General features: G+C 38.6%; 1 pseudogene; it reads right to left on the bottom strand.

Moving 5' to 3' along the window:
- Nucleotides 1-3,743: 3,743 nt before the first annotated feature.
- LOC121433691 lies at nt 3,744-20,166 on the bottom strand (annotated as a pseudogene).
- Nucleotides 20,167-21,420: the final 1,254 nt, after the last annotated feature.

Consider the following 21,420-nt stretch of genomic DNA (forward strand, 5'->3'; position numbering starts at 1 on the left):
TCTGCAGCTCATGGAACCTTCTCAAAAATCGACCGCATAGTCGGTAACAAAGCAAACATCCATAGTTACAAAAAAAATATTAGTAACCACCTGTGTCCTATCAGATCACCATGGATTAAAATTAGAATTCAACAACAATGCTACCCCCAGAAAGCCTACAAACTCACAGAAATTGAACAGTCAAATACTGAACCATACCTGGATTAAGGAAGAAATAAAGAAAGAAATTAAAGTCTTCCTGGAATTCAATGAAAATAAAGAAACAACATACTCAAACTTATGGGACACTATGAAAGCAGTCCTGAGAGGAAAGTTCATAGAACTAACTGCCCACTTAAAGAAAACAGAGAAAGCTCACATTGGAGACTTAACAGCCTACCTGAAAACTCTAGAAAAAAGAAGCAGACTCACCTAGGAGGAGTAGAAGACTGGAAATAATCAAACTGAGGGCTGAAATCAACAAAATAGAAACACAGAAAACAATACAAAGGATCAATGAAACAAAAAGCTGGTTCCTGAAGAAAATCAACAAGATTGACAAACCACTATCCAAACTAATCAAACGGCAGAGAGCGAATTTGCAAATTAATAAGATCAGAAATGAAAATGGGGACATAACCACAGACACAGAGGAAATTCAGAGAATCATTAGATTTTACTACAAAAGCGTATATGTCATAAAACTGGAAAATGTAAAGGAAATGGACACTATTTTAGATAAATACCATATACCAAAGTTAAACCAGGACCAGGTGAACAATCTAAATAGACCTGTTAGTCGCGAAGAATTAGAAGAGGTTATCAAAAACCTCCCTACCAAAAAAAGCCCAAGTTTCAATGCGGAATTCTACCAGAACTTCCAAGAAGACCTAATACCTATACTCCTTAATGTATTTCACAATATAGAAACAGAAGAGTCATTGCCAAATTCCTTTTATGAAGCTACGGTTACTCTGATACCAAAACTGCACAAAGATTCAACCAAGAAAGAGACTTATAGACCAATCTCACCCATGAACATCGATGCAAAAATCCTCAACAAAATTCTGGCAAACCGAATCCAAGAACACATCAGAAGTATTATCCATTATGATCAAGTAGGCTTCATCCCAGGGATGCAGGACTGGTTCAACATACGAAAATCTATCAATGTAATCCATCATATAAATAAACTGAAAGAAAAAAATCGTATGATCATTTCATTAGATGCTGAAAAAGCATTTGACAAAATTCAAGAAGAAAGTATGGAATATATACACGCTAGAGTACTATGCTGCGGTAAGAAACAATGACTTCTCGAATTTTGCATGCAAATGGATGGAAATAGAAAACAATATTCTGAGTGAGGTAACCCAGACCCAAAAAGATGAATATAGGATGTACTCACTCATAATTGGTTTCTAGCCATAAATAAGGGTCACGGAGTCTACAATTGATGATCCTAAAGAAGCTAAGTAAGAAGTTGAACCAAAGGAAAAACATATAGTTATCCTCTTGGCTATGGAAAGCAGACAAAATTGCCAAGGAGAAAATTGGGATCTTGGGGGTGGGGTGGGATGGGGGTAAGGGTAATGGGGAGAGAAAAGGGAGAAGGGGGGAACTTGGGGAAAAAGGAGGATTGGGATAAAGGAAGGTTGGATAGGGGAGCACGGAAGCACAATTCTTAGTTAAGGGAGCCACCTTAGGATTGGCAAGAGACTTGAACCTAGAGTGGCTCCCAGGAGCCCAAGCCGAGGTCCCCAGTTAGTTCCTTGGGCAGCTGAGGATAGGGAACCGGAAATGACCCTAGCCTATAGCAATACTGATGAATATCTTGCATATCATCATAGAACCTTCATCTGGTGATGGATGGAGATAGAGACAGAGACCCACACTGGAGCACTGGACTGAGCTCCCAAGGCCCCAATGAGGAGCAGAAGGAGGGAGAACATGAGCAAAGAAGTCGGGACCACGAGGGGTGCACCCATCCATTGAGACAGTGGAGCCGATCAACTGGGAGCTCACCAAGGCCAGCTGGACTGTGACTGAAAAAGCATGGGTTGAAACTGGACTCTCTGAACATGGCGAACAATGAGGGCTGATGAGAAGCCAAGGACAATGGCACGGGGTTTTGATCCTACGCAATGTGCTGGCTTTGTGCTAGCCTAGCCAGTTTGGATGTTCACCTTCCTTGATATGGACAGAGGGGGGAGGACCTAGGACTTCCCACAGGGCAGGGAAACCTGACTGCTCTTTGGACTGGAGAGGGAGGGGAAGAGGAGTGGGAAGAGGGGGAGAAGGATGGGAGGATGGGGAGAAGGGTGGGACGAGGGGGAGGGAAATGGGAGGCTGGGAGGAGGTGGAAACTTGTTTTTTTTTTCTTCCTTTTCTCAATAATAAAAAAAATGGAAAAAAAATGAAACCTGGGGCCAGGGAAGCTCTCAGGTACCATCAAGGATGGCCCCAACTAAGACTCCTAGAAATAGTGGAGGGAGTATCTGAACCAGCCATCCCCTGTAATAAAATTGATCACTACCCGAACTGTCGTCATAGAGCCTTCATCCAGTAAATGATGGAAGCAGATGCAGAGATCCACAGTGAATTTTATTTTTAAAAGTTAGGCAGGAAATAAGTTGATTTTTTAAAGGCATGGGAGCCTGGCGGTAGTGGCATATGCCTTTAATCCCAGCACTAGGAAGGCAGAGACACTTGTATCTCTCAGAGCATGGATGAGTTGACTCATGAAAACCATGCCTGGTTGTGTCACAAGTGAAGCTGAGGAGAAGACCCACACAACAATTGTGCTAGTGTGTGATTCAATTCAGGCAGGACCAGAAGCTGCTTCTGAGTGCTGATCTTGTATTTATTCTCATGATTTGAGGACCAATTACAAGCTAAAGTTCCTCATGAGTAGTTGGCTTACAACCTGAAAGATAAAGCACGAAGACAAAGTTGTGGTCCTTAATAAAAGGCAAACTATACCTAGAAATGAAGAGAAGGACTAACACAATGAAATGAACTAAAGATGCAAATAACTTTATAATCTCTTATGTTAGATCAGAAAACAAATCCAGACTTGGCTATTAGGGAAAGTTACCACCAGAAATCCAGAATTTATTACATTTCCAAGTCTTCATTGTCTACCAGAAATCTTGTTGAACTGATAATCAAATTTACTTCTTTTACATTAGCAATGCTTCATGAATACTCAGTGAGTAATTGAACTTGAGAAAAAAAGTTTCAGTATGTACTATTCATCAGAGAGTATATGGATACAAGAATTCATTGGAGCACTATTGAAGTCTTTCTAATAAAACTCCACAAAAGGGCAGAGATATACTGTAATGAAGATCTTTAAAGAGTGGAATATTTGAAACCTAAAAATTACTAAAGTTTCTATGGACTCTTATGCCTTGATCTTATGCCTTGAAGATTTAGTAGCATGAAACATCCCAAACAACTCGAGTTAGGCCTGTTTTCCAATAAGTATGTAATAAAGATTTTTGGAAGCAAAGGGTTTGGAAAGGTAACAAACAGTCTCTCATTTTGAAAATTTCCCAGAGATAAAATGGAAAAATTCTCTCTGGGAACTGGGGGTGAAGCTGTTAAGACTACCTCTGAGTTGATGAAGGTCGTTATATACCAATATAACACTGTGGTCACTTACTTCGACTCTGGACATGGAGATATTTCTTTAAGGTAGAGGTCAGAGGAAACTTTCCCTGGTTACAGAAAGAACCAGTGAAGTCATCCATGTCCAGGGGCTAGACCATGGCACCTCCTAAGTTGTTTTCTATGAGCCACTGAGCCTGTTTAAACAGAGGACATGAGTTACTAGATTATTGTGAATCAAAACTGAGATCTCATCACATCCAATGGACTGAACTTACCTTCATCTTGAAACTCTTGACATTATCATAGCCAACCCAGTCTCTGTTCTTAAAAGCATAGGGTACTTCCTGGGGTGCATACCATTTCTCAGTGGCTCCTTCATCCAGGAAGTTGCAAATCTTTAAACATACAACAGATTCAAATATTTAAATGTCAATACCATAAAGGAAAAATAGCATGCACTTTGTTTTTATTCCTTTCCATTTTTCTTATGAGTTTTATTTGTTTTAAAGAAAATTGACATATTGTTCTCTTTTGCTTCTGCTAGGCATGCCATACATACAGACCTTTGCCCAGGCTATATAGATTATCTCCAGCTGGGTTATATCTACAGTTATTATTATATTTTTATATTCTGTCAGAATCTCAATATATACTTAAGACAGTCTTTAAACTGATAGTTCTCCTGCTTCAGCCTCCTGCAAGCTAAGATTCCAAGTTTAAGGAACCAGGAGTCACAGTAATATACATAGTATATATTTGTAGCATGTAATTTCATTTTTATATATAGTACAAGAAACTGAACACAAGAACAAGCTTATCAAACAAAGTTAGACCTCAAAAGAAATGATAAAGATACAGATATTTCATATACAGATATGTTGTTCATATTTTTGCACTGTAATTTCATTATCCTCTGAATTCCTACATGGTATGATAGATAATTATTTGCCATATATCTATAGTCTTGCTAGTAGATTTAAGGCTATGGTCTAGGTTCTCAAATTGTGGTTTGTGACCTCCACATTGGTCACATATCAGATATCCTGCATATCAAATATAGTTAATAACAGTAGCAAAATTACAGTTATGAAGTAACAACAAAATAATTTTTTGGTTACAGGGGTCACCACACATAAGGAACTACATTAATGGGTCACAGCATTAGGAAGGTTGAGTACCACTGATCTCTCATATTAAGGAATCTTGTATATCCTAAAGAATTTTCTATTAATTATTAATAATGAAATATCATAAAAGTAACACAGTTTTGAATGGTCATTCAGTTTAGGTCTTGCAGACATTGGCCATAATGAACATTCATTTATGGCAGATATTAGCGCTCAGATTAAAGAACTGGGCCTGCAATTCATTGGCCACTTTGAAGATATTATGTGCTGGTGGTTACTGGGGAGAAAGACTGTGAAATGCTAACATAAGTCAGACAATATTTGATTGTTGCACACGTTAACTTTCAATGGCTGTGGTTACCTGCACAAGACCTACCAATATCATCAGCAAAACTTAAGACAGTTCCTATTCCATGTGACAAACTTGTTGAAAATGTTATTGGTGCTTAAAGGCTACTTTGGGAAAGAAATTCAAATTCCCTCAGGAATATTGCCAGAATTGCATGTCTGTGAAGCTATGAATAACCCCAAAGCCGTGAGCAAAACTCATCGCATTAGGTACTTACTAATGACATCAAAAAGCCAGCCAGTGGTGATGCACACCTTTAATCCCAGCACTTGGGAGGCAAGGGCAAATGGATCTCTGTGAGCTCGAGGTCAGCCTGGTCTACAAGAGCTAGTTCCAGGATAGGCTTCAAAGCTACAGAGAAACCTTGCCTTGGAAAACAAACAAACAAAGACACAAAAAAGGAGAACATAAGCAGCTTGAAACACGAAATAAGGAATTCAATGGGATAAAGGTAAGGCATGAGGAGAATTTGGAGGGAGGCATTGGTGAATAAATTTAAGGCCGCCCGCACCACCGAGGAGGCGGAACCAATCGTGACCCCAAAATGGAAGGTCCAACGCACCCAAAATCCTTTAAAGATAAGACTTACTCATGGGGCTCCCTGATCATTGTATGGGTCCTACTGAGGCCAGGAATGACAGCCCAAGGGAAAAGTCCACACCAGGTGTATTCCTTAACCTGGCAAATCCAGTCCCAGAGCAGGAAGATTGTTTAAAAAACTCAGGGACAGGTTGGCACGGAGACAAAAGATGTTTAAGTCACAACAGGGATGGTTCAAAGGATGGTTTAATAAGTCCCCTTGGTTTACTACCCTGATGTCTTCCTTGATGGGTCCTTTAATTATCCTCCTCTTGATACTCCTGTTTGGGCCTTGCATCCTAAACTGCTAGGTCCAATTATAAAAGACAGGCTATCCGTCATCCAGGCCCTAGTCTTGACCCATCAATACCAAAGACTAAGACAACAGGAAACTGAAATTCCATAATTATCTTGAGTAAAAGATTTAACTCAATACTAAAAGAAAATGGGGGAATGAAAGACCCCAGCTTAGCTTCTGTAATGCCATTTTGCAAAGCTTTCACACAAACAAGTGTAAGTTCAAGGTAAAGTCAGTACTCCTAGGCTGCCAAACAGGATATCTGTGGTCAGACACCAGGCCTAGAAGGGGAACGAACAGTTCTGGGAAAAACTACATGTGCCCTAGATAGGGCCAAGTCAGCTATTATCATATCTTCATGTCCCCGAGGAGCTTGTCCCCAAGTGAACCCATCGCCTCATCCGAACTGACCAATGGAATCCCTGTAACCATGCATGCTTCTGCCACCCATTTCCATATAAAAGACCCCCTGCCCAGCCTGAGTGCGCAAGTCCTCCAAAAGGACTTTGCCGCCTGCCGCCCACAGGTACCTGTGCACACCCAATAAACCTCTTGCTAATTGCAAAAAAAAAAAAAACCACACACACACACATTAAAGAAATGCATGAAATATTGAAAGAACGAATAAAGACCTTATTTAAAAGTTCAAATCCAGTTCATTTGAGTGCTGTTGTTCTTGCCAATACTACCTTTACAAGGCTTATAATCAGAGTCTTAGAGCAGAGTTGCTGAGGAATCCCATCAGGACGGGTGAGTGTGTGCCATCCAGGGGCAGACTGTCCCGGGAGAGAGCACAAATCCCCCTCCCCCAGCTCCTTCTGCAGGGCTGTCTTTCTTTCACACGACCCAGCCCCCCAGCACCCCTTCCCAACCCTGCCCTGCTGTATGCTAGGACCAGTGCTCAAGAACAGTTTTAAGCTCCTACACTAAGGCTACCCACCCAGAGTGGTGAGTGCCTGCCTACCGGGCAGGCCTCAGGGTCCCCTGTTAGGGAGCCTGGGCACCTTCAGCTCCTGCACCAGGCTTCCTGTGCCCTTCTGGATACCGCCCCCCCCCCCTTGCTCCATTCATCCTTTTGGCCCTGGAGCATTGGGCTACCGGCGGCCCTGTTTAGTTGCTGAGGAATCCCATCTGGACAGGAACGGTTCCTGCTTCTACACTGAAGAGATATACCCTGAGAGTCAATCACAGCAAAGACTGGACCAAGACACCAGGCCTCTCCTGGCCCCATTTGAAGGAAGAGATGGGAAGGCGCCAATGCAAGAATTCCTCCAACAACCTGAAAGGCAACATGACACCACCAGAATCCAGGGATCCCGAAATAAGAAGAATTGTACACCCTACTACAGAAGAAATAGAAGAAATCGACTCAAAAGTGAACTATATGAAAATAATAGAGGACCTTAAACAGGAGGTGAAAAACTGCCATAAACAATTAGAGATTACAAACAAAAAGGTAGAGGAAATGAATAAATCGCTCAAAGACATGCAAGAACACCAAGAGAAACAAGAAAAAGCAATCAGAGTCTTAGAGCAGCAAGAAAGACCAGGAGTAAGCACTCTGTGTAAACATCCACAGAAATTGTGAATATGGATCCCTACTTACTGTGACAATTCAGGGATCTTGTAGCCACCCTCAATGATGGAGATGATACCAGCTCCTGTGGAAGTGATTAACAGCCTGGTCCTGTGTTATTCTAAGGATTCATTCTCAAAAGCTACACGTATTTCCTACAAAAAATGTTTGATGTTTTCATTTTAATTTTTTCAGTTCTTTTCACAATAAACAAATACAGACTTAAATTTATTGCAATACACATTCTCTTATTTTGTCTTAATTTGATATGCACTATTACCTCAACAAATTCAGAAGATTAGATGTTATTACTAAACATATGTATCCCTAATATTATTCATAGGTATTTAAAAATATCACCAAACCAAACATCTAATAACTTGTAGTGGTCAAAATCCAGGCCTTAATATATGGCCAGAGCTGTTCTCTGGAAATATTCAGTTCTCTGGAAATAACTTTCATCGGTGCCCTGCATCCTCTTGCAGTCCTGTGGAGAGCTGCTGCCATTGCTGACTGGATGAACTAGATCACAGATCAAACATCCTGTCTAATGATATGTTGATTTGATGAATTGGGAAGGTGGTAAGAACAGTGTAACAGGTCAGATTCTGTACCTGTTGGAATCTGCCTAGATTCTGTGTGACTTTGTTCCAGTCTTCAATACTTGGGTTATCTCTTATCACTGTTTTTTGGTGTTCTAGAAACTGTTTCTAAAGAAAACTTCAAGAATTTCCATGAACAAGTGGGTCAAATAATAAGATCACTTTACTGGTGAAAGAAGCATAAGAAGAAACGTGTTTTAGCTATCTCCAAATAGTAAATACATAAATACAGCATGATTGCTTTAATCATGTGCTTTTAAAGAAAAATCACCTAGAATCAATGCTGGAAGTTATGATTTTTGCCTAGAAATTTATTTCATATCATTATTCATGTCATAGTTATTCAATAGAAGCAACCTGTCATTTAGTAAGTACAAAGTATTGATACTCTTCAGAAGTTGGGCAAATATATAGTGGTAGGAATCTTATTGAAAAGAATCTATTGCTGATTATGTAGCTGGGTAGATCAGTTGTAGATCAATACATCAAAAATTAAAAATTGTTTATTTTTTCATATAAGTATCATAGAGGGGACTACATTTTTAAAACCTCCAATCTTTGGTTATTATTCTTTGGATTTTTGCCTGAAGATTACCACTTTTCCTGAGAACTTCCGAACAATATCTCAAGTCAGATCCTAAATCATGAAATCTATTATCACCCTTCTTTCTGTGTGTGTTTTCATATACATACTTCACATTCAGTATGTTCAAAGATAAAATAATCTGTTCTCACTACAAATCAACTGTTATTCTATTTTACTCTCAGCAAAGAAATAAATTTTGATATTATTCTTATGTCTGAAAAGTGGGATGTTTTGTCAGATCTAACACAAAATGGTCCCCTGTCCTGTTTATGTTCTCTGTCTACACGCCCTCCTTCCTTCTTGTAAAATCATTGGTTATTTCTTACCTCAGTTCCCCCAGTTTACTTCAACAGCTTTCAATGAATTCTTGGTTGCTCACTCTAATTTTTTAAATTTCAAATTAAATTATTAAATGATTATTCAAAAGTCCAAGTTCTGTCATATTTCCCCACTATCTACAAGCCCTCAAAGTATCCCATGTTTTTGCAGGAGAATTATATATCTTTATCTGAGACTAAGGCTCTCGCATGATCAGAAGTTGTTACCTTTGTAAACTCACATGTCTCACAAAGTAACTTGCTTATTAATTTTTATCACTTCATTGTGACAGACCCATCCTTATCTAATTTTATGACAACAGACCTTTTTTTCCCAGACTAAATTCAAGCACGACTTCCTCAGAAGCTCTTTCTAATCCTCCTTCACACACAGTCAGTTACTCGCACATCTGAGTTTCTATCACACCCTATCGACCCCTCTCATTGCCATTACCAAGATGCACCTCAATTGTTTCCTAAGCTACAGTGTTATACCTCAGATGAGAACTGTTTGAAGCAAAAGATTCTGCTTTGTTTTCATCTTCAGCCTGTACACATTAACTACAATTGAGTATACCATGCTCAGTAATAGTAGGTGTTCTGGTAAAATTGATATGAGGTTTAAACTCTGCAGATATGATACTATTATCTAAATGACTCAGGAAAATTTACTAAAGCCCTTTCTATATATTAGTTATTTGTGTGTAACCTAAAGATTATAATGACTCTGGAACTCACAGCATAGACAACATATGAACATGCATTATCATTCCTCACTCGCATGTGGTATAGTGTTCTACATGTTTGTAGAATCAATGAATGATATTTCAGGGCCTATGCAATACTAAAAATTTATAATTATAAATTCAAATTTGGTCTACTCTAAAAGAACCCAACCCTCATTGGAAAGCAGAGACTTTGAATCTTCTAGGACTAAAGGCATTTATCCCTGACTTCCCCACCTTCACCAGAAGAGTAAAGAGATGCTTGTCCTTAGGTGAGCTTCCACCTGACCCAGGGTACTGCCAGTCCAGGTTCAGCCCATCAAACTTGTTATGGCGCTGGAATTTGATGACTGACTTAATGAAAGTCTGACGATTCTGAGCAGTAGACACCATGTCACTGAACCTGAGGGAGACCAAAAAAAGATGAATGAAGTTTTATTTCCAATTACCACATTGGAATAAGACAATTAATAGATAATATCAGATTCTGGGCTGTTCAGATTTGTGAACCTCACCCTAACTACTATTACGTAGCCCTTTCATTTTAATAGCTTTCCATCCTAGCTAAACAATCTAGTGCCTTCAATTACTCTCCAGTTCATATTAACGCAAAGCATGTTTCTTCTGTATGAGGAGCCCTCAATTCAGTTGCTAAAATAGCAGAAAGAAGCAGTAATTACATGACACTCCTCTGACCTGGGGGATTTTATTTACTTAAAGAAATGGCTCTTTGTAGTTGGTAACTAACACACAAAGGATGCCAGCCCAGAACACCCAAATCAATTTGAACTTGTGAAATTCACATGCAGACTTATAAAGAGTGCATTCTGCTTAACTTTAGCTTTCAGTGAAATCAATCAGGACTTAACATAAGTACTCAATGGATATTCTTAATACCTTTCTAAAGATGAGAAGTAACAGAATGAGATTGTGTTGCCACACTAGCAAAGAGTAATTGGCTATATACAGAACTTACGGGATAGATCCAAACTTCAAACCTCCAACGGCCAGGAGAGTTTTCAGCTCTGTGTTCCTGAAAGTCAACAGTAAAAGAGAAACATAAAATCCCTTGATTCCCTTTATATGAAATAGCAGTGTTACTTGTGTATTACTTGTATTATTTGGTGCTGTCATGCCATGAAAAAGACTACAGCTCAGCATAATTTTCCATTACTTTTAAAAATTTTGTACCAAATTTGTTGTTATACTTTTAGTACAAGGTCCTTAACGTAATGTTCTCAACACAAGTTTTGCATGTATTATACTGACTGCATTTCTGTGCTAGTAACTTAGAACCATGGTTATCCCACAGTCTTCCTGATCACATAAAATGACAGATTATTGTAGCTTTATTAATTTCTCAACCTCCACAAACAAATACAAATAAATTCTGCTAGAAGTGTACATCTTCATGGGAATAGTTGCTTTGAGCCATTAACTTCCAAATAACTATGATCAGCAGTTGTGAGAAGACAGAGTTAGAGGCATCTTGTCCCTTCCTTAGAGATTCAGATTCCGTGATCTGAAATGGGGTCATGGATGGCTTTCAGTGTTTGGTTTAGTTTTGATGCAAGGAATATAAATTACAAAAGTAAAGGGAATTTCCTTAGATGAATTAATTTTCAGTTAGAAATCATACCTTAGATTATTCTTACGGAAAGTGTAATTACTGTCAGTAGAAGTCACCTGAGTTTTCCTTGTATTATGGCTAAGCTAAAAAGCACAGTTTGTGGAATACGAGAGTATGCCTTATTTAACAAAGGGAAACGGTAACAGAATAAATCGAATTTTCTGATTCTGGGAAGCAGTGCTACCTAAATTCTAAAAACCTGCAGCTCCTACTTCTTAAATCAGAAAGCTTAGAAGTCTTCTTCCATTTTTTAACCCTTCCAATGCAAAAGCAATCACAAAGAGAGAAAGGAAGACACTCATCCCATATGATCCCACAGTGATCATATCAAGATTTGTAAAGTATTGTGTACTTCCTTGCAATTGACATGATTCTAGACTCTCAGTCAGCAAGAAGTTACTAGAAAATCAGCCTTCTCTATGTGCATGAAAGAAACTGTATCCCAGTCTCACACTGTAGACAAAAGTCAACTGATAGTGGAATAGGAATGTGAACATAAGGTATAAATCTATCAAATTATTGTAAGAAAAGGATGAAGTATCCATTGGAGTCATCTGTGAAGTGGCACTGTTTGAAAATGTTTCTAAATTTACAGGCTACTATCAAAAAGAAAAAGATTTCTCCTATGAATCAGGGAAAAGAAAAATCACCTGCATTAAAGAGATTACATTACACTGGTTGAAAATACTTTAAATTATACAATGTTAAGGAATTAATTTGAATATATGTACCAGCAATGGAATAAACTACATATCAAGAATATGAATCATTCTTGAAAAAGTGGGAAAAGTTCTGAGGTAGACATTTCTCCAAAAATGAAGCCTAACAAGTGAATAAAAATCAATCCAACACATTTCTAAGACAGATATTTAAATTACAACCACATTGAGATAACATCTCATGTCCATCATAATTGGTAAAATAAGAATGAAAATATCCAATTGTGTCAGGGATGTGAATAGAGAAAACACTCGGTACACCATTGGTGGAAGTATAGTTATTAGAATCACATGAGAAAGCACTGTGGAAATTCTTCAGAAACAAAAATATTCCCCAGCAACCACACTGCTTAGTTTTGTTATACAAATTCTAATTGGTCTTAATAATAAAAGCCCAGAGTCAGATATTGGGGATAAATGCAGAAAACAACAGAGAAGTATGGAAGTCAGCCACTGGAGAGAATTTTTACCTCTACTGAATTTTCAGATCAAAGGGGGCAGAATCCTGTCTCCACGCATCCTTAGACCAAATAGCTTTAGCTCCTGTCTCCTCCTGCCTTTTATTCCTCTCTTTATCCAGTCACACCCCTTCCTGTCTCTACCTACTTAGTACTGAGTTTAAAACTATGTGACTACCAAGTACTGGAAGTAAAGGTGTGAGCCATCACTACCTGGTTCTGTTTCTCTTTTAAACTGGGTTAATCTTGAGTAGCCCAGGGTAGCTTTGAACTCACAGAAATTGGTCTCCCTCTACCTTCCAAGTGCTAGGATTAAAGATATGTGCCAGGCCTCTATGACTAGTTAGTGGCTTAGCTTTGCACTCTGATCTTCAGGCAAGCTTTATTTGTTACATCACAGACAAAATACTACCACAGAGTTTATATCTAAATTACATGGAATCATTTTCTTCCCAAAGGATGAGAGCACATGACAGGAACTGTAGCATTATTTACAAAACATAATATATGTTATCACAGAAAGTAACTGACACTGAATGAATGGACAAATGGTGTGCTATATATACATAAACCCTGCCATACTATTTCACCATAAAAAGAATGAAGGCGGCTTTTTGCAACTCCGTGAATCAGGTGGACATTAAATGAAGTGCAAATTGAAGATAAATAAATATCTTTTAGCATCTGTTGCTCCTTCCTCAGCATTTAAATAATTTAAAGAGGGCATAGTAGCATACAGTATCAAAATTCTCTGTGTATTTTCCATCTTTGTGCAGCTTTGTTTTAACCTCTATTTCGTTTATTTTTACTTTTAACTTTTTGCTTTTTGAGACAGGTTCTCTGTATCTTTGACCTGAAGTAACTCTGTAGTCCTTGAATTCTCAGAGATCCGCCTGTCTCTGCCTCCCAGGCATTGGGATTAAAGGTGTACACTACGACACCTTGAACTCACAGAGAACTGTTTGTCTCTGCCTTCTAGGCACTGGGATTAAAGGCATGTGCTACCACACCTTGAAGTCACAGAGGTCAATCTCCCTCTGCCTTTCAAGTGTTGGGATTAAAGGTGTGTACTACCACACACAACAACTCTCTTCCTTTTTTTACTTTAAGAACTTCAACTTTTAGCTTGCATATATTTTTAACACACTGTAAACCATTTAGAAATTTTCTTTGTCTTTGAATCTCTCTTTACTGTATATCTCTCTTTTTCTGACCACATGAGTCTTTAATTTACCAAGCAATCTCAGTAGGACTAAAGCCGTGGCTTTGCCAGCTAGAACCAGTCCATTCCTTAGCTTTCCAGCCTCATGGCTGAGGTACTGGCTGTAGCCATGTTTACTGCCACAACTCTATGGCATTTCAAGGTCCCTGCCAGCAAGTGAGCTACAACAGACAACACTCAAGTCCTCTCTCGGTAGCCGGCCCTCCTGCCTCAAACAGAGTTTGCCCTGGCAGGATGACCCAGAAAGCTGGCATTTTTAAACGGTGCAGCTTTTTTCCTGCTACGGCTGAAAACCAAAAAACATGCGTTCACCTTTTCGTCAACACCGTTTAAATGTTTCGTGTCAGGACCTCTTAATGAGCTGCAGGGTTTTGCAGCTAAAGCTGAGTCAGGAAGCCTCTCTTAGATGAGAGCGCTTGCTTGCCTCTAGCAAGCAGAGTAGAACCGAGAAATTGCTGCTACCAAGAAACCAGGCACAATGCTTTCATTTTGTTCTAGAATTACTTCCCAAGCTGTCTCAGGCTTTATGTGGAAGCAGTTGTCCTCGTGGGCGCCAATCTGTAGTAATATGAGCGGCGGGGCTGCATCCCCAGCACCCCGGCAACCTGGCTAGCTTATGCTCTGAAATAACAACACACAAACTGTATTCATTTAAACACTGCTTGGCCCTTTAGCTCTAGCCCTTACAGGCTAATTCTCACATCCCGATCAACCCATCTCTAATAATCTGTGAGCACTGGTCTTACCGGGAAAGATGCAGCATGTCTAACCTGGCGGCTTGCTTCATCGCGTGCTTCTGCCCGGGAGAGCAGAGCATGGCATCTCTCTCTGAGGCGTCTGCTCCCGAGAGGAGAGCTGTGGAGTCTGAGCTCACTTCCTCTTCCTCCCAGCATTCTGTTCTGTTTACTCCTCCCACCTATCTTCTAACCAATGAGGGCCAAGTAGTTTCTTTTTATTTAACCAATAACCTTCCTCCATCACTAGAGACTTATGTTAATGTTTCTGCCAATAACTTACCCAACTGAATATTCAGCAGAATGGCTCAACCTAGAGAGACAGAAGACACATTTAGTCTGGATCAGTTGCTAGAACCATAAGGATCAAATCCTCTCAGTTCCTCTGGCCCATCCTACTACTCCAAATAAATTTTGAAGCTTTACAAGGTGTGGACCTTGGAGTTATGATTTTCAAAATCCTCTACACCGATTGACAAAACCTAGTAATGTCTTTCTGTTCAATTTTATGTGTCCTAATTGTTATTAAATTTGAAATCTACTACCTCTGCCAGTGATAGTGAATGAAATTTCTCAAAATATTCTCTGCTTAGTGAGCATATACATTCAGGAGCCTCAGTTCCCAGGGCTGCAATGAGAAGAACCTTCCCCCGACCAATACAACATCTAAAGTATATCATTCAGTATCTTCTGGAGTCTTGGCCATTATTGGGAGGCATCTACTAAGAGCCCTTGATGGAGGACATAAGACATTTTGCTTCATATGCCATTTCTAACTACTAAGGAACATTTTAGGTTTGATGATGTTTCCTTTTTGTTTGTGAGGGTCTCTCACTAGGTAGTTTTGGCTGGCCTTCTACAGAAGAATGTTCTGACTGGGTCTCTTGAGTCCTGAGATTTTGGATTTGAACATTATCATATAATTAGAGCATCTCTGCTGTGAACCCATTACACATTGAGCTTTAGTCTTCACTTGACTAAGGTTATGAATCTTTAAAAGTATGTAGGTCACATATTTGAAGCAGAAACTGGTAAATTGTGAACAATTTGGGTTAAAACGCTTAAATCTAATTCTCAAATGACTAAATGTGACAACTTAAGTCATCAATATAATGGTACAAGAGAGGAGAGATGTGAAATAATTCTGAAAAAAAGAAGAGCAGAGAAACTCGGATAGCTCTATCTCAGATTTTAGTGATACCTGTCAAAAAAAAAAGTTCCAGAATGACCACATGAAGCTAAATAGATTGTGAATTTTAGGCAGTGAGAGGACCAGGGCAATAAATGTCTGGGGAAAAAATAGAAGCAAAAGAAGCATCAAACAAAGTAAGATATTAGTGTCATGTCTGTGGTATTAGTGAGGAAAAAGTATCTTCTCAACTATGAACTTATGAGAGCAAGGGAAAGACTGAATAAAGAAAGGAAATTTTCAGTGACAAAATGAAGAATGGCAAAGCATAGTTATAATGTCAATACTGCTTCTTGTCAGATCCTGTGAGGAAAGCATCAGGAAAGACTGAGGCTCTATGTCTGATTATCAGTTCACCTGCGGCAAGAATGAGCTTGGCCATGATGTCTTCAGGACTGATACAGAAGTGTTCCATTCAGTTGCCTTTTTATATCATTTGAAACCTTGGAAAGTTTTCACCAGAATGTGTGCGGCTGGCTAATTATTAACTCAATAGATCCACACTACTGACTTCACTCTTAGTGTTTTTCCAATACCTTTATTGACCTATATGGATAAACTTGTCATGTCTTCTAGAAGTGGGAGGAGACCATATCCTCAGTGAACAACCTTTTAGCTTAGATAATTTTGGCAATTCACAGAAATGAATCGCTTCTTTAGGTACAGAAACTCATTTTGTGTGTACTTCCTACTTAATCAAGCAGAAATTCTTATTCTAAAGAAATAATATGATTCCATGTAAGTTGTTAATCAGTTACAAACATCTTACTTCCTTCAGTCATTCCCATGAAAGTCTTAAGGTTGGTTACTGAGCGAATTTCTCCCTTTATGGGTCACTTTCTAAATATCCTGTCAACTCTGGTTCTATATGTGTTAATAGCAGCATTGTTTGTCATAGCCAGAACCTGGAAATAACCTGAATGCCCCTCAACCAAAGAATGAATAAAGAAAATGTGGTACATTTATACAATGGAGTACTACACAGCAGAAAAATATTAATGACATCTTGAATTTTGCAGGAAAAAGGATGGAGCTAGAAAATATCATATTGAGTGAGGTAACCCAGACACAGAAAGACAATTATCACATGTACTTACTCATAAGTGGTTTTTAAACATACAGCAAAGAAAACCAACCTATAAATCACAATCCCAGAGAACTTAGACAACAATGAGGACACTAAGAGAGACTTACATAGATCTAATCTACATGGGAAGTAGAAAAAGACAAGATCTCCTCAGTAAATTGGAAGCATGGCAACCTTGGGAGAGGGTTGAAAGGGAGGTGATAGGTGGGGGGGGGAGCAGAGAAAAACATCGAGTTCAATAAAAATAAAAAAAAAGAAAGTTTTCAAGGTAAGGGTAGAAGACAATTTCTCCTAAGGAGAAGACAATTTCTCCCAGTTCTTCATTGTTGCTCTTATTGTCTGTGCTACTGGGGTTCCACATAGGAAGTGGTCTCCTATGCCCATGTATTGCAAGCTACTTCCCACTTTCTCTTCTATCAGGTTCCATGTGGTCGAATTTATATTTAGTTCTTTAATCCATTTGGACCTGAATTTTGTACATGGTGATAGATATGGATCTATTTTCATTCTTCTACAGGTCAATATCCTGTTATGCCACCACTATTTGTTAAACATGTTTTCTTTCTTCCATTGTATAATTTTAGCTTCTTTGTCATAAATCAGGTGTTCATAGGTTTGTGGATTAATATCCAGGTCCTCAATTTGATTCCATTGGTCAACATCTCTGTTTTTATGCTAGTACAAAGCTGTTTTCATTACTGTGGCTCTGTAATAGAGTTTGTTGTCAGGAATGGCAATGCCTCCAGAAGTTCCTTTATTGTATAGGATTGCTTTGGCTACCCTGGGTTTTTTTAATGAGCTTCACAAACACAATACCTTAATCAAGAGCAGAAATATATATATATATATCTTAAATTTGTATCAATAAATCAAGATCCATACCAATGCAAAGGAGTCATCTCTATTACATTTCCCCCTTTAAAAGGAAATAAACATAAATAAGAGTGTTTTGGAATTTGGGCATAGTTCTCTCCAAACTCCTTTTTGCTATTGTTGGGTAAAGTATTGTTGGGTGTTCAAGGTGACCTTTTGGGGGGGGGTCTTGGTTCACTAAGCCACATTAGTCTTGAAGGAATCCACAGATTCTCATTCTCTGTGGAAATGAGAACAGAGCTCTTTTCCAAAGCATCATATCCTTAGACCCAAATTTTTATATATATATATAATCTTAATAGCCTGTATAATGAAATGTCTTCCTGTACTTAGCTCATTCATAGTTAAATTTTAAAATTTAAAAGAAAACAAAATAATTTTATGCAAGATCTGGTTATGTTACTATATTCTGGAGAGTAACTAGGAAATAGGGTGGGATGGTGGAGGTGATTATGCTGCTCACTAACCAACAACTAAAAGAGAAGGAGTTCATTTTTGACACTGGCCTTTTCATGGGATACTCTCCTGGGTCTTCAGTAGCTAGGAAGGGGGTAAACTGTAATTCTGTACAGGAATGTAAGATGAAAATTCTGCTACATAAAAAGTATTCCTATTCCTTAAAACAATATGTAGACCAGTGTTGGTGGTATATGGCTTTATTCTCTGCATGCATTTTAGAGGAAGAGGCAGGTGAATCTCTGTGCATTCAAGACTAGCCTGGTCTACAGAGTGAGTTTAAGGATAGCCAGGACTAGAGAGTGAAACCCTGTCTGGAAAAAAAACAACAATAAATAGCAACAGTAATAACTATGTTTAACATTGCTATTATTATATAACTACCTTATGAAACATTCCACGTCAATGCCATATCAATATGGCAATTAAGTAGGGGATCCTTGTCTTACTACAGCTGTTGTATCTCAGCAATTTGGGTTATACAACTGAGCTGCAATTACATTGAGGACAACTTTTTATAACCAGTCATTTCCCTCAATTTTAATGGCGTTTTTGCATCATGAAGAATTCTATGTGGAAAAGTCTGTGTGACATGATGGCCAGGAGGATGACTATGAAGTACTTACTCCGTTTGGGAACACTGAAAACACTAAACATCCACTCCTCCTTTATTTATGATTTTTTAAGGTCATTGAATGCCTTGCAGACAGTTACATTATGTAAGTGCTATACTGTGATCTTGTTTAGAACCACAGGGATGATGTCAATCATGTGAGAACTTAGGTAAGAATCAATGTCATAACACCTGAAGACACAGAAATTGGCAGTATCTTAGTGCTATGGGATAATGTTCTTAAACACTGTAAAAATTTGTCATTCTTATTAGCTTAATAAAATTTTGACTGGCAAGTAGTCAGATAGAAATTATATGTAGGGCAATCAGACTAGGAGAATTCTCAGAAGAGGAAAGACAGAGATGTAGTCATAAGCCAGATGAAGAGGAAGCAAGATGAAGATGCCTTACTATGAAAAAGTACCAAGACACATGACTAAACATAGATAAGAGTTACAGGTTAATTTAAGTTGTAAGAGCTAGGTAATAAGAAGCCTGATCTAATAGTCCCAGAAGTTTATAAGTAATATAAGCCTTGGTGTGTTTCTTTGATTCTGAATAGCTGCAGGATCAGGAGGGACAGAAATTTCCATCTACATCTTAGTTAGAGTTTTTATTGTTGTGATGAAATACCATTACCATGGCAACTCTTATAAAGGAAAACAATTAACTGAGTCTGGCTTACAGTTTTAAAGGTTTGATTCAGTATCATCATGGTGAGGCATAGCAACTTTCATGAAGACGTGATGCTGGAGAAGGAGCTAAAAGTTTTACATCTTGATCTGTAGGCACCAGGAGACTGTACCATACTAGGTTTAGTTTTGGCAAATAAGACTTCTAATCCTGCCCCCATAGTGATATACTTCCTATACAAGACTATACTCTAACAAGGCCATACTTTTTAATAGTGTCACTCCCTATGGGCCAAGCACTCAAATACATAATGCTATGGGGGCCCTACCTACTCAAGTCACCACGTTTCACTCTCTGACCCCCATAGATTGGTAGATGTAACATAATGCAAAATGCATTTAATCCTACTTCAAAAGTTTCCATAGTCTATCACAGTCTCAACAATGTTTAAATGTCCAAAGTTCCAAGTCTCTTCTGAGATCCATGTAATGTCTTAACTGCAATTCCCTATAAATAAAAATAAAAAGAGATAACATACTTCAAACATATAATGGACAGAACATATACAACCATTCGAAAGCATAGGGAAGGGGGTCTAGTGAGGAAATACTGAACCAAAACAAGACGTAGAAACCAGCTTGACATACTCAAAACTCTTCATCTCTATATTGATTTCAAAATGCTCTTCAGGTGTCCAAATCCTTTCAGTATTGTTGCATTGCAACACATGCCTCTCTTCTGAGCTGTTTCCACCTTCTGCTAGCAGCTTTCCTTGGCAGGGATTCCATGACTCTGACATCTATAACATCTTGGAATCTCCAAAGAATCCAGGTTTCACCTTCTCATTTTCACACAGTGACCTCTCTGGGTCTCCTTTCAGGGACACAACCAACACATGCTTTGCCTCAGTGGCTTTCCTTAGTCCTGAAGGGAGATTCTTTAACACCTTGTTCTATTCTTGACTCTAAAGCCAGAAACATGCAGTCTACTCTGCCAAGTTTGTCTGCTTGCTGAGCCTGAACATGGCCCCATTATTCAATTATGCTCTAATTAGATTTCTGTCTTCAATAGTTTCATTCACTGCCTAAATTTAGCTTTCATGAAACTTGCTCTCCACATCCAGCTAGCCTTGAGCTTGAGTCTGTTTCCTTAGAGATGGAAAACCTTCAGTGATGCTTCAGCAGGCATGTGTTGTTATTTCAAGATAGGGTCCCCTAAAGGTCAGGTAACCAAAAACACAACATGGAGCCTGATATTACTGGGAACTCATGCCTTCCTGCCTCCACCTTCCAAATGCTAACATTTCACACATGTCTCCCTGCCTGGAGAACTTATATTCTTAGACCACTACATGGTTGTTTTCAGCATTGAACTGTTTAGTTTATGAACCCAATTGTTTACACTTGGTATTTCTAACAATAAAAAGAATGACTTATATAATTGCTTTGAAATGGAAAGGCACAGTGTCACAGTAAAGTAAAACAGCAACAATATCCTAACGTGTCATTAGAAAACATAGCCACACTCTACTGTCAACAGCATTAAATTCAAACAACTGACCTCAGGGCAGCAGTGGATCTAGATCTGGAGGGAGGCATCTACACAGCACACTTTGTTAACCAGAGACCATATTTCAGCAATATTTTTTTTATATTCCCTTATTTAAAAGATCTTCAACAAACTCCAAATGCATAGAAGTTGAAAAATCCCAGGTCCTTTTTGGAAATGCATTCCCATTTACTCTTATTTATACGATCACCGAATCTTGTGGAAGAGAGGTAGGCTTCAAGACAGTGTAAGAAGAATCAACAGAAAAGGAATTTTTATATTGGGACTCTATTCAAAAGCAGTATTTTCAGAGGCATTGGTTTTGCATTTGAAAAAAAAATTAAGGAACAAAAAAGCCACGAGGAGAGGATAAGTTAAAGGTACATAAAACACATTGTATGCTAATAAAGAGAGAAATTGTGTCTACATATCTCAGAAGGAGCTTCCCTCCCGGTCTGCATTTAAGCATTCTAATTATTTCCTTGGGCCTTATCACCCCTTTCCC

Source organism: Microtus oregoni, unplaced genomic scaffold (genome assembly GCF_018167655.1).
Source record: "Microtus oregoni isolate MIOR12 unplaced genomic scaffold, Mior012 000000F_ref0000247, whole genome shotgun sequence".
Lineage (NCBI taxonomy): Eukaryota > Metazoa > Chordata > Mammalia > Rodentia > Cricetidae > Microtus > Microtus oregoni.